This window comes from Corvus brachyrhynchos, unplaced genomic scaffold (assembly GCF_000691975.1).
Source record: "Corvus brachyrhynchos isolate BGI_N302 unplaced genomic scaffold, ASM69197v1 scaffold17, whole genome shotgun sequence".
NCBI classification, from domain to species: Eukaryota; Metazoa; Chordata; class Aves; order Passeriformes; family Corvidae; genus Corvus; species Corvus brachyrhynchos.
In genome coordinates, this window is record NW_008240046.1 from 11,608,245 (window position 1) to 11,619,997 (window position 11,753).

Below are 11,753 nucleotides of genomic sequence, written 5' to 3' on the forward strand. Positions count from 1 at the left end.
GGGTAGGGGGCGGCGGGGAGGCCCGGGGGCGCCGCCCGGGCTGGGGTGGGTGGGAGTCCCGTGGCCCCGGGATGCAGCCCCGTGGCCTCTTCGTCTGCCCGTAAAACTTTCCCCGGGCGCGCAACTCCGGGGTTTGGGCTCTTTCCTCCATCCCCAGCTGGCGGTTATAGACTGTGACAGATGCCAAGAGCTCCGTCTTTCCTGCCGAGTCGGTAATCGAGCGGGAAAGGGTATTTTTAGCTCCCGCCACCAAATCCTGGTGTTATTTTTAGCGCTCGGCAGTTCCCACCTAGCAAAAGAGAATGGCAAGTAAGTCGTATTTAAGAATGAAATTTAGACACGGTACCGGGAATGCTGCCTTGGCATACAGTGTGTGTCTGTGCATGCTGGATGCTCTTCTTCTGATTGATTTTCTTTAAGTTACGAAAGGGTATTTTTAGCTCCCGCCACCAAATCCTGGTGTTATTTTTAGCGCTCGGCAGTTCCCACCTAGCAAAAGAGAATGGCAAGTAAGTCGTATTTAAGAATGAAATTTAGACACGGTACCGGGAATGCTGCCTTGGCATACAGTGTGTGTCTGTGCATGCTGGATGCTCTTCTTCTGATTGATTTTCTTTAAGTTACAGAAATGTCTCCAGTAACATATTCTATGGTTGGAGCTTCAAATCAAGCAAATACGAAGTTATAAACATTGCAGGATTCAGACAATTCCCTCCCCCCCACCTTTGTTCACCTCCTACTTGCTGTCTAGGTGTTTGGGGAATGGAAAATATCTAACAGAAAACGGCTTTAGGCACTTTTTTAAAAAAAAAAATCTCTAATTTTGACAGGGTGGAATCTGTGCTGGTCTATTGAGTAAATCCCTCTTAGTTCATGGATTATTGGTCAGACAGGCAGGAACTTCTTCAGATTCATTCTGCTTTATCATGTCAGACCAGCTGCTGTGCACGTGTACCAAATCTGTGCACTCCAAACCCTATGCATCTTTCATTGAAAAAAATACAGGAGCATGTGAAGAGAGCTGCACTGGTAATGAAAGCAGAATTTCACTCCCATGACAACTGAGAAGCTTGTTTTTTTCACAATGGAGCTGTTGGGGTTCTCATTGTTACTGCACTAAGTTCATTAGTTAGTGGTTTAAAATTCATCTGAGGGGGAACTTGAGCCTGGGCTTTGCTCTGAGCTAGACTAAGAAAGGTGTCTAGTATTGGACTCTGGCAAACAGTGGCATGCTTATCTTTCTAAGGTTAATTCAGGTAATTCAAGTTTCAGGTTTTTTTCAGCCATAGTGGAATGCCTCACACAAGATCAAAATGAAGAGTAACAGATTTTAATTTTTTCCTCCCTATGATTGCCACTGATGTAAATTCTAAAGGCAGTATTATCTTCCTGCTTTCATTGGCAGAAACTTCATTCACTGGAGCTGGCATTGTAACACGTGCAGTAGCATATAATTGAGAGGAGATTCCAACTCCAGAAGTCCACGTCAGGACTTGACTACCCTTCTTCCCCGGAAGATTTTTAGATGGAGGGAGAAAGGGTTAAGACAAGCATATTACTGGAGTTACTCTAGGGAAATGGGTGATATTCTCCTCCTCCTTAATTAGTAATTCTGTACTTTAGCACTTCTGTGGGGAATTTGCAATACAGACAAGTCTGGTGAAGTCCGAAATAAACGTGGTATCTGTTTTCTGGAGATGTAACTGAATCCTTGGGCTCTGTGTGTGTGCATACTCTCTGCTGTAGATATCGTGTAATCCCTCCTGAATCTCAACACGTGCTCACTTGCTCACTCTTACTGCATTTCTTGTTCTTGCCTTTTCTGTCATAGTGACTGTTAAGAACTGCAATAAACTGGCAACAGCTAGGAGAATAGAGCATTCTTCTGAACATAAAGTCTTTGAGACTGGAACATGAACTAGATACTGATTGACCCTCTGAAATTAAGGATTAATTAAAACAAGTAGATACTTGGTACAAGATCGTAAATAGTTTATAGTCTCAATTTAGGGAAAAAATAGGAGCAAGCTTTTAAAGTTCTTAAGTTTGGGGTTTTTTTCTTTAAAATATAGGGGCGTTTGGTACATGGATTAAAGGAATCTTTGGAAATAACACAAGTTTTAAAAAGGTCTTCTAAGTGTTCTTGACCAATCCTGCAAAAACCTAAGCCTGGGCATAACTTTACTTATGTGAGCACTACTGTTAAATTGGGCCTTCAATTAGGAAGGGGTTACCCAGGCAAATAAATTTATAACAGAGCATACATATTTAGAAGAACCTGGCCTAATACCTGTAAGTTTGAAGACTGAAGTCTCCCAAGTCTTGTTTATCCTAATTTGGATTATTCAGGAAGAGATCACATTGAAAACAATATGATTTATACATACAACTAATTTGTAACATGGTAATGCCAAAGGCAGTTATGACTTTTTACAGAAATGTAATAAGAAAGAAACTTCTGCTTTTGCAACAACTTACGTTAATTAAGTCTTGCTGGCACATTTATTGAGGAAAAAGGACACAGGATGAAAATTCCACTGGAAAAAGGTCAGGGAGGAACAGAAGATGCCTCCTGAAGAAAATGTATCTCACTGAAGATTTTCTTCCCTCTTGGCAAGAGAGGACTAACAGAAATAAGGAGTATATAACCCTTTCACAAAAAGGTGGATTTGGTGGGGGAAAACATCTTGCATCTCTGTCCTACTCTCTATTATATACATATTTATTGGAAGATACTACAAATTGAACCTGTGGACTTATGATTTAAAAAGTTCATTGGGGAATAGTAGGAAGGCCTAGAAAAACCTTCTCAACAAGTGGTGTAACCTTCCTGACAGTCAGAAGGTTAGTAAAAGACACTGATCAAAGCAGAGGAGTCAGTAACTCGAAGTTTGTCTCAGCAAGCGAGGAGTGTCTGATACTACAGACTCCTTCATAGGCACAAGCATGGCTTCAATAGATGCTCTTCTAGACACAGAAGCTGATGATGCAACTGGTAGGATCCTCTTTTATTTAATGTACTTGACTTGTAATAAGTTTCATAGTTCTGGTCTGTTATTTCTTTTATGGTGGCTTTGTAATCCAAGAGGTGCCTGACACCAATTCAGTCCTGATGGGAGCAGCTGCAATTGAAAGCTGACCTACACAAAGACTGAATTTGGTTTATGATATCTGTAATCTTTTGACTTTGAAACAAAATTCAAGGGAAACATTCAAGGCATAAGGATTTTAATGACCATATCTTGATAGCATATTCATGCAGCTTGAACTTAAACTGATGTGCCGCCTTTAATAACTGATTTTTAAAAGGAATGAGAATAGAACACTTTAAAAAGAAGTTTTGTGTAAATCCTTGTCTCATTTACAATTACTGATATTCATAGATCAGAAATAAGGTCATTCAACAGGTCCACCCTGGGAAGATGCAGTAACTAGCCTTAGGGAATGTGTATTTAAAAACTGTTGGTACTTTTAGCAACAAGTGGAATTTTTACTTGAAACTGTCAACATCAAATCAGAACATCTCAGAAAACCGAGGAGATCATTCAAGTGATTTACGTAATACTGCACACAAATTTGGTGATTGGTGGTATCCTTATGCCTTTGATGTTACCCACACCAAGAAAAACAATGCATCAAGAACAAGGTGAGGAAGCAGTTCTAAGTCTTTGACTATGGAGAGTAGTTTTCTGGTAGTGACATCAAAATGTCAGCTTACACCTGTTCTTTTGGTGAAGGTGGATTTGGGTACTCAGTAATTGCAGGACTGGACCATTCTTAAGGTCAATGAAGAAAGTTTTCTTGAATGGTAGTACACCTCTTGCTCTTCTTTCTCTTCCTTTTGAAACTGTTCCCTTGGCCTGGTGGGTTGCTTTTTTTCTGGGTGCTTTGTGTGCTGAGGTCAAAGGTTCCCTGACTACCCCTCCAACAGAGTCCTGTGTGGGAAGGGAAGCCTCCAGCAGGCAAGAAGGGAGGCTCAGCAGTCTCACCCTAACTCCTGTGTGCCTGTCCTGTCTGCTAACACCTGATATGGGTTGGGATAATCCAGGGAGTGGTGCCAAGCTGGTAACTAGCACCTACAAAATCAGGGCAGAAAGCTGCATTAACCCTTTTCTCACCAATCTCTGTTCTGTGTTAGGTGTATTTGGGGTTTTGTACTTTTTTTCTAGTTTTCCATGTCCTTGGCCCAAATGTTTTGTTGCTAAAACTTTGTTTTGTTACTGGTGAAGAAGGCAGAGAGGAAGGTTGACATAGCTGAGGCCCCAGGGCCCTGAGCAGCAAGATCCAGTTAACTTCACTAGGACTGCACACATGCTTAAACTTACCTATGTGTGGTAACTACTTTTCAGAATGGGATGGCAATGAAAAAGGGAAAAAACCCCAATGTTTGTATGCTCAATCTGCCTCACATGTTTTAGATCCCCAGAGTTCTGTGAAGACAGCACTGTGAGTGCTCAAAAGAATAAAATGAACTTGAGGGTAAACGCTTTAAAATCTCTAAGATCAGTGAAGTTGCTTTTGAAAGAACTAAGGAACACAGCTACTTCATGTTCCTCAGCCATGTGTTGCAATAGGGATGTTGCAACACTTCAGATTTTTTTTTTTCTTTGCTAAATAGTACAGCCATTGCAGAATTAGGGATGGGAATCTATTAGTAAGAATTTAACTTTGGAGGCTTTTCAAGCTGGCCCTGGGTTTTGATTTGAGCAGTGTAAGAATCTAGTTCAAGAGTGCTCCTCTCTTAATGCATTCTCTAGAATAAAAATTTTAAAAATAAGGATGGAGCTATCTTTTGATAATCAGATTGGAGATATCATCAGCCTTTTCAGAAAAATATTGTTCTTGATGATGTTTTGTTTTTTAGTTTTAAAATTATAATGTTAAATGCTCTAGTAAAGATTGTTTTATCTAATAAATGAAACTCTTGTTGTGAATTGAGACTAATGAAATCATTCTTTTTGTCACAGGTGATCCTTGGACTTCGTTTTGTGCCCTGAGAGACATGGTAGCCCAAGAAATACTTGACTCAAGGAAGAGAATTTAGAAGATCAAGTTATAGCACAAATTCAGGGTTCTGATAAAAACTGAGATGTTGATGGCAATGAACATTATTTCAGAAATTAATAACTTCCAGTATTAAAAATGGTAAGCTGTTCGGGAGAAGGGAAAATGTCTAGAGGAGATGCTGAACTTTGCAAATTGTTGAGCAGAACTGAGCATAAAAAAATACAGCTTCAATAAAGTTGTTCCTCAGACTGGTTTTGATTGAATATTTTACTGAATCAGAGGTTTGCTTCAAAGACTTGTTTAAATAGGGCTGTGCTGCTAGTGACCAAAAGTAGAGGTGAGTATTTCAAATAATTAATAACTTATTCTTACTAATGAATTTGTCAAGCTCGGGTATTTATTCTTTTTGCAAGATTCTGCATTTTGAAGTTTTTAGAGACATTGCTTTTTCTAGTTAGCTGCCAGTGGGCAATGGTACTTATATGCTCTACTATTTGCTGTCTCATTTAGGTTATTTTTGAGGGGTTTTCTCTTTATGCAAAAAGTTTCTTTGCATCTTTAATTTTCTCATTAACAATTTCTGATTTGCTTCTATTCTTATCTCTTTCCTATTTCTTTTTATGCTATCTACTTTTCTTTCATAACATAGATAATTGATGTCTTTCCAGCATTCAGACATCATCAGCAAGTTTAGGTTAGTGACAGAAAATGCTACCAAGAGTAGGCATCCACTGCTGATATGACAGTGCCTGTTCTGTTTCTCTGGTGAGGCTTGCTTTCCTAGGGCAGTAAAAACTTTGCAGTGTCAATTCAATGCTATACATCAGTTTAGTTTTGCAATGTCAATAAGAACTTGTCCCCCTTGCTGTTAGCAGTTTTTCTTCTAGTCACATCTGTGTGCTGCCTTAAATACCATATTTCCACTCCTGAGAAAAAAATTACAGACCTCTGTTTCAGGAGGACAGGTCTTACTTAGAATTCCACAGGATAACAGAACACAAATTGTTAACAAAGCAAAACGTGTTTGCTTATTGAATGAACAAATAAACATGTATTTAATGCGTGTAGTTAAGTAATGCTTGTAGTTAAGTAATGCTTGGGACTATAATACAAATTCTACTACTAAACAAGTGTTCTTTCCAATCTAGCCCTCCTAAAGTCACCGGTGGGATAATCAAGGTTTCTACTTTAAATGACAGAATAAAGGTCTGATTAACTTCTTACTTATTTTTTAGGAATGGATAAAATATGCAATTGAATTTTACCAGTGCCCTTTAATTCAGATGAGAAGCATGCTGCAAGCTTCTTGATAATTTTTTTTTTTTTCAGCTAGAGTGGCAACTGAAAGTAATCAGCAAAGCTATTTATAGTGTTTAGATAGAAGCTGCAGAAGTCACTAAGTAGCTTTGTGGTGATAACTGACCAGTATGTGTAAAAAGTTTCATGTTCTATAGTTTTTTTTAATGAGGAGGCAACTTTTTACCCCTTCCTTGACGAAACACCTAACACCAGAAGTAAAAGATTTTGAGCTCATTCTTTTCATTTCATAAATTTCCTAATAGAGTACCAGGTCATATAGTTATATGTTTTTATATATATTCTTCAAAAATATCAGTTTTTGACGAATAGGTATTAGACTACTGGTCTTTGTAAAAACTCAGTTCTTGATTACATCAGAGAATCCATGCTTGAGTTGGGGACTTAAATTTGGTTGTTTTAGTTTTGGGCAGGGTGGTGGGTTGGGTTTTCTTGATGGTGGAGAACTCATCTTTTCCATTGATAGAATTTCAAAATAGTCCTTCAGTGTTTCATTTGGACTCTCTACCCTATCATAAGAACCCCTGTTCTCTAAAATGAGAGAAAATAGAAGCAGCTGATTTTAAACACATGTGTGACCAAGCACTGAAAATAAAATTTGTCTCTAGACAAATTCATACTAATCAGCTGGAAGGGTTTATGGTTAGTTTCAGATTAATTATATTTTTCAGTTTACACCTTTAAACTGACTGTTCAGCTACCTTTATTGTGTAAGTTGGACTGGGTATGTACTTTTTTCATTTAGGCCTACAGAAACCCCATTCAGAATGATGTGTACATGATATTCTACATGTGGTGCTGAAATATAAGGTCTATTGATATCATATCACCTTGGGGTCGTTGGTTTGTTTGTGGGGTTTTTTTGGCTGCAGATGCAAGGTTAGCAAAACTAATTTGTCCTCAGGGAGAGGTTACCAAGCAGAGGTGGTTTGCCCCTGTGCTGACAGAGGTCAGCTCCATGCTTGGTATTGAGGTCAATCAGTAATGTGACTTCTTTTTTAGTCAAGTATAAGCCTATTGTGGTTATGGTGCAGCTGCCGGAACTTTGTTGTTTAGCCAAAGTGCCCAGCTCTGTAGAGATGAACCAAAGTGGTGAATGGGCATGGGTACAGGGATCAGCTTTGAAAATTGGTATCCAGTCACACCATGCAGAAGTTTCTCCACATCTTCACATTCTGCAAAAAATCATGAGTTTTTTTTTCTCAGTAGTGACTACAGGTTTCATTTTATGTTTCTGTTTTCCAGAATGACTGATGAAGAGTTTTCTACTCTTTAGTCTAACTTGACTTTTAAGGACACATTCATCTCCCTGTGTGTATTTGGGAGAAGAAAGTGTTTTCATTTTCACAGGTAAAAGAGCCCAATACAGTTAGGGTGTGACATTTTTGTTAGGAATACTTTTAAAATATGAGACTTGCATATTATGAAGAACCAAAGTTTGCATAAATGTAAATGAATCATTTACCTCAGTTGCATTTTGGTTCATTTTGGATGAAGAATTAATGGTCTCTAAATAAGTTTGTGTATTTTCATTAATATGCTCTGTCTTAGTTATAGTAATTATTTACATTAAAGATGTCTCCAGATTATCTCTGACTGTGTAATGCTGAGATCTGCCTTCTGTAATTGGAGTACTGCAACGGGCTGCAACTATCATGCAGGTTCACATAATTTTAATCTACTTTTTAAAACCAGGTTCTTACCCACATTCCCATTATTCTGTATTGCAACTCTGAACCTTCCCTGAATCTGTTACCGAATTAGTTCTTACTTAGAGCACAGGATTGAATGGGACATTTTTCAATCATCAAATACAGCTTTCAGGTGTTGTAGGTGTTCATAGAAGTCCTTTTGGAATCACCTATTTCCTTACTCCAACTGAAGAAGATTGTTGAGACACTGGAAGGTGGCTCAGTGAGGTTGTGGATGTCACATTCCTTGTTCAAGTGTTCAAGGCCAAGTTGGATGATGGTTTGAGCAATCTGGTGTAGTGGAGGCTGTTCCTGCCCATAGCAGGGGATTGGAACTAGATGGTCTTTAAGGTCCCTTCCAACCCAACCCATTCTATGATTCTCACTGCCTAAAAATATTTCCTGTCAGTTTATATTCTTTTGCTGTTGTACTAATATTACATAGCATTACTTAGCACCTCTCTATTCCTGTAATGAGAATAAAAGTATCACCTCTTGGCTGTTGTTTTGTTAGTCAAAGACAGGTTGGTATCAAATTCTGTTAGTCTTTCTACAAAATAACCTTTGCCCTTTGCAAGAGAGCACCACCTCTAGGAGTATGCCTGATCTCTGTAAATAACTTCCCTAAAAGTGGTTTTACTGAAATCAATAGCAAATCTCTTATCAAGGTCAGTGCCTGTCTTGCTTCCATTTTTATGTCTGCAATACTTGCCAGGGAGTAAGAAGGCTGCTGCTCACAGCCTTAAACCCAAAGTGTGGTAAGCAGAGAAATCTTCTGTAACTGGACTGAGAATAGGATTTTTGTTGGATCGTGGATAGTCTTGTAAGAAAGCTGAGTACAGGTAAGGTCATAAGTGCCTGACCTATATATCCTGGGGTGGGTGCACTGTAGGAAGCCACTTCCAATTTCATGTGGAGTATGTATGCAAGCTATTAAGTCTGAAAATTGATGCTTCAAGAACACACTTGGGAATAAAGAAAACACAAGAGACCACCAAGGATTGCTGCTGCAGTGCTGCCCTTTGTAGGGTTACAAATGGGAATTGTTACTTGGGTCAAGGATAGTTAGCTTGTACTAGAGTTTTCTGCTCCAATCACATATGTTCTTGATATATTTGTCTTCTACTTTCTAGGAACTCATTATTCTTTATTATGTTCATTAATCAGAGTAAATTGGGGTTTTGCTGCCTCACTCTACAGATGGGTGGTTCTGTTGTGAATTATATTGTCTTATATGTGTATGATGTTCCTTTGGAAATTTCTCAGTCTGACTGTCTGTGACCACTAATTTTTCAGTTCTCCTTTGTTGGGTTTTTTTTTTTCCTTGTCTGAAGAACTGTACTGTTGAGAATCTCTGCAGAGCTTATAAACCCATCTTACTCTCTGTTCCTGATGAGGTAACACATTCCAACACCTGTCACTAAGGATTTTCATAGCATTGGCTGTGTCTTTTCTTGGGTGTGTACAGAACCACATTTATATTAAAGCATATGTAAATCTTACTGGTTTTTACCATGTTGCAGAAGTCATTCAAACCAAAGGTTGCTTAGTTTTGTGTAGTTTGGGTTCTTGAATTTACAGATATAGATACATCCAGAAACATTTGCTCTGATTTGGTGGTTTTTGCAGAAAGGACCTTTTCATTTAACCTTTTTTTTTTTTTCTGTAATGCAGCATCTGCTGCCACATCGTAACTCATATTTTTGTGTATTGTTTTTGAACTCCAGAAATTACAATCTCTCATACACAGGAGAAGAATATTCAGCATTCCTGAGGGAAGGGAGGACAGTGATCTTTCCTTACTTTCCTCCACCTAGACACAGGTGCTGGCTTTAGTTCTTAGGATAAATTAGAAGAATTTCGCTGTTCTTGTAATTTGTGCTTATTGAGACAGCTTCCACAGGAATTTTTGTATTGGTGAGTGTTGTGTACACATAACCTTCATTGGCCAAGCTCATTCTAACTATTCTGGATGCAAACTTTCAGGGCTACAGTTAACAACGTAGTCCTCATCAAGCTCAGTAAAAGTGCTTTTCATCTCCTCTTTATACTAGTAAGTATGGAGAAGACAGCAATTTGCGTCTTAGCATATATTAAATATCTAAAGTAGAGCTCAAAATGCAGTCAGATTTTCTTGCTCTTGCAGCAAAGGTTTTTGAACAATTTTTTTGGCAAATAATTGGCGTTTCTTTTGTGTCCTCACTTACAAATTTGTGTACATACTACCATTTTTTTGCAGCTCTTCTGATTCCTTTTTCTCTTGCCCATCCAGTGCATCCCACTACTGCAGTGCCTTATGATATTCTCAACTACGAACATTTTGTTGGTTGGTGGGAAATTGCCTTGATTTTCATAATTTTTGTGGCACGATACTTGTCTTGCTTGTAGGCAATCCCCAAAAATATTTTGTATTTACCTAATATGCCCACTTTTCTTCATTTACTTCTGCACGTTCCTATGAATTTGTTGTGCTTCTGCTCATCATACATTTGTACTTTTTCTTTGGATGATCCATACCCATTGGGTATTATGCTGAGGATGGCATATCTCCTGTATTGAAGAAAAATTTTGCACTTTTTTTCCTAAATTATTTGCTGCTGAATTTTTTGGTTTGTTTTTCTTTGGCTTGTTTTTTCCCTATGTTTTGAGTGTGGATGTCGGGTTTTTTCTGAAAGGCTCTTGTTTTAGAGTTATTGACTTGGGTCTCTCTCTCATGGGATCCTTTACACACATTCTGTCAAAACTGGTATGTATACACTGTAAAAACAGAATTCTAAGATGCTGCTCTATTCTTAGGGGCATTATGAATACTAGTATTTTAAACAAAGCGCTGCTTTTGTTATTATTCCTGGTAAGAATTTCTTATGCATAATTTGTGACAATCTAGGGAAGATTATACAGTTGTGCAAAGCTCGCACTTGTGCCTTGTTAATACCTCTTGCAACTATTGTTACCTGCAACGTGACCTAAGGATGTGGCTGAATCTGACAAACATGGGCGTGCAGAAGTATGAATGGAAAAAAAAATGAAGTGTACATGATAAGTTTAAGTAACCTAGTGGGTGTAGAATTTGCAATCTGCTTGTTATTGGTGCTTGTTTTGTACTGGGATATCCCATCTGTCACAAGAGTGATACATCTCATTGCAAGCTTTTCTAGTGGGTGTTTTCTTTTACTTTTCTCAAGCTATTACTTTGCTGCCAGAATGCTTCCTGGGGTAAAGCTGCCTGAGCACGCCTTTCTAGTGCAGCCATAACTATCACCAAAGCAGTGAATTGTTTTCAAAGTCTTTTTGCTTATATTTAGATATTCATATTATTTCCTGTCCCCATATTTAGTCAGAAAAATTTCTTGATCATATTCAAATTTCACAGAGATTTCACCTCTTTCTGTGTTTTGAATTGCTGATTGTTCTCTGTGATGACTGGACAGAATGTTTGCTTACTTTACTCAAAAACAAGAAATTGCTTGTCTTGCAAATAAATCTCCAAAACATGGATTTGCTTGTGTTGTTCTTTGGTCTGCTTTCTTATACAGGTATTTCAATGAAGTTAATGAAATTTTCAGTAGTAACACTGTGAAGCAGCTCCAGTATGTTTCATGTAAGCTAATACCCATTCTGAAGAAATATTTACCAGCATTATTTTAAGAATTTATTTTGTTGGAACAATTCTGCATATTCATTTGATAAGTGCAAATCCAGTATGTGATCAAATACTTTCTATAAAAACACAGAATG

The 11,753-nt window shown here is 38.1% G+C and overlaps 1 long non-coding RNA gene across 1 annotated transcript; it reads left to right on the plus strand.

Annotated features, from left to right (window-relative positions):
* Positions 1-450: 450 nt before the first annotated feature.
* On the plus strand, positions 451-11,513 carry LOC108449160. The gene is made up of 2 exons (XR_001865294.1): positions 451-2,995; positions 4,968-11,513. It is a non-coding gene; the product is annotated as an uncharacterized LOC108449160 (long non-coding RNA).
* Positions 11,514-11,753: the final 240 nt, after the last annotated feature.